The following is a 3,275-nucleotide window of genomic DNA, read 5'->3' on the forward strand; positions in this document are numbered from 1 at the left end:
GTATCTTTCTCTAACGACACCCAGTATTCCACTAGTTCCTCTAACACCAGTATTCACTATCTCCTCTAACACCCCAGTATTCCACTCTTTCTCTAGCACGCCAGTATTCCATTATTCCCTAGCACCCCAGTATTCCACTTTCACTAGCACCTCAGTATTCCACGAGTCTAACACGCCAGTATTCCCTATGCCACTAAGCACCCCGTATCCACTATTCTCTCTAGCACCCAGTATTTACTATTCCACTAGCACCCAGTTTCACACTATTCTTCTGGCACTCCAGTATTTTCGAACTATTCTTCTAACCACGCCAGTAATTCTCACTTTCCTCTAGCACCCAGTATTCCACTATATCCACTAGCACGTATTCACTATTCTCTGGCACCCAGTTATTCCACTATTCTCTGGCACCCAGTATTTCACTATCCTCTAACACGCCAGTATTCACATATTACTATAGCATCCCAGTATTCACTATTTAGCCTCTATACAAGCAGTTCTCCACACGTACTTCTAGCACGTATTTCCTCTAAACACGCTAGTATTCACGATTCCTATAACCATCCGCCACAGGACAATGATATGTGACAAACGGCAGTGACCAGCAGTCAGACAGCGAGTGTCAACAGAGGCGAGAAGACACATTGCAACCGCCAAAACATCAGCAGCAACAGCGGCGCGCGGCGGTGATGGTGCTCGCATGGCGTCGTGTCGAGGGAGCGACCGAGAAAGACGCGAATGCCTGGACATGGGACCGATGCCTCATGGATACTCACAGTCTTACATCATCTTCACAATGCAGTCCCGGTGAGTTGAGGTAGTAGGAGAATAGTTGGTGAATACGGTTTGGTGGAAGGGAGGACGCGCTTGTGTGCACGAGTTATTGTCTGTTACTGCGCTCATAATCAAACTAGTTGCTGTGTATTGACGTCATACCCACCTGTGTATGACGTCACTGTTACCTGTGTGTATTGGTTCGTTTACATGTATATAACAGTTTTACCGCCTTAGATTTCTGTGCGCCGGGAATATTGTACACACACTACACACATATATATATATATATATATATAATATATATATTATAATATACTGCAGGGTGCGCCATGTTCATATATAGGGTTATTGGCTTCCATAAGAGCCGTATTAATTTTATAAGCAACCTATACTTCTCTGTGGTAGGAGTTACATCATGAATTAGTATCCTGAAGCGTAGCGTCCATATATAAGGGTTATATTAGGTGTTTTTAAAAGCCACCGCTCTCATTGATGGTCTTAGGTATATATAATGTGTAGGGTCTATATCACAAGATGCTGGTTGGTATCGATGGACTTAAAACCAATAATCTAAGAGAATTATTAGGCCTTGCAATAATAAAACCACTCTCTCTTGTGTGTATTTTATATATGGATTTATCTCCTGCGGCGTAGGCCACATAAGGATTATTGCGAGCGGTTGTCTTATAAAGCCATCTCTCTTTCTCCTCCGCGCTTCTCTTCTTTCTCTCTATTTTCTCTGCTCTCTTTCGCTCTCTCTCTCGCTTTCTCTTCTCTCTCTCTCTCTCTCTCTCTCGCTCGCTCTCTCCTCGCCTCGTCTCTCTCGCTCTCTCTCTCTCTCTCGCTCTCTGCGATACAGGGTTCGGATGACTCTCTTAATAGTGGAATACTGGGGTGCTAGATAAATGGTAGAATACCTTGGTATATGTATTGGTATAAATGGTAAGTTCTTAAGGAATTATCGAACACCGGAGTAGTTGGAAAATGACGACGCACCACAGTATAAGTAGGATGAAGCAAACGTTACTGATGCGAAGGAGCCGCTGTCTCTGCTGTAAGCAACATTACAGTCGTAGACGTCATAAGGTTAGCTCTCGATGAAATGATTAGACGATACTTGTCGCCTCGGAAAGTAATTGCCATTTCCCTTTGTGCGTTTCGGCGCATGCGCAGTAGCGAGCGCGCATCTCGTCTGTTCCCGCTGACTTTGCAATCTCGCGAACTACGATGATGCCGCGGTGAATATATCTATCGTTATTGCAATAGCGAAAATGATGCTTTAACTAGACCGTTTTACGGTAATTATAATATAATAAAAAACACGAGATTATGATGGAAACGCGGCTGTAAGGTTCTTTCCGATGAATGTTTTGTTGTAGAAAGCGAGTATGACATAGGTAGGGGGCAGGTTGGGGGTCAAAATGTACCAAAAACGTACCTAACAAATGTATTATCCTGTATGTAGTATATGTATGTACTATTATATACATGTATTTTCCTTTCCACAAGCTACACGGGTTTGATATAGACTATAGAGAAACGTCGCTACGCTGAGCTCATATACAGTTCAGTAGTTAAAAATACAAAACTCCGTCTATTTTACTTAAAATGTCAAATGTTTGCGTTGGGCGGGTTTCTATGGGGGGGAACTGTATAATAGTCAATATAATCCAGCGAATTGATTAATAAAGATGATCAGAAAAACAAACAGTGGTTTATCAGTTTCACTCAATCCACGGGGGACATCAATCTTGTATTGTATAATGCACGCGACAATTTGGGTGAGTTGTGATATCGACTATTTGTCAGCATCGCTCGTGTGTGTGCGTCATATAATAATCATTATAAACGCACCCAGTCGAACTGCGACTACCACGCCCCTTGCGTCATGTTAACCTGTCACGGGTTAACGGATGTCTGATACCATAATGTGAAAACAGCGTAGAAAGATCTGTCAGAAAATCATAGCGACATACACTCGGGTAATCGAGTAGATTATGCAAGTGCAATTTATTCACACCGTGAATTTTTTTCACCCCATTGGATCCACCGATTCAGGTAAAGCAGACTTCCGGGTAGCTTTCCGCTTCCGGTATCTCTCCGCTCCCGGCCTCCCTGCGTCTTTCCACATCCTGACTCTTTGTATCGTCTTTGTACCGTCTCTGTCTTTGTACTGTCTCTTTGCACCGTCGCTGTCTTTGTACTGCATCTTTGTACCGTCTGTGTCTTTGTACTGTATCTTTGTACCGTCTGTGTCTTTGTACTGTCTCTCTTTGTACCGTCGCTGTCTTTGTACTGTCTCTTTCCACCGTCTCTGTCTTTGTACTGTATCTTTGTACCGTCTCTGTCTTTGTACTGTCTCTTTCCACCGTCTCTGTCTTTGTACTGTATCTTTGTACCGTCTCTGTCTTTGTACTGTCTCTTTCCACCGTCTCTGTCTTTGTACTGTCTCTTTCCACCGTCTCTGTCTTTGTACTGTATCTTTGTACCGTCTCTGT

This window comes from Priapulus caudatus, unplaced genomic scaffold, assembly GCF_000485595.1.
Source record: "Priapulus caudatus unplaced genomic scaffold, Priapulus_caudatus-5.0.1 Scaffold501, whole genome shotgun sequence".
NCBI lineage: Eukaryota > Metazoa > Priapulida > Priapulimorpha > Priapulimorphida > Priapulidae > Priapulus > Priapulus caudatus.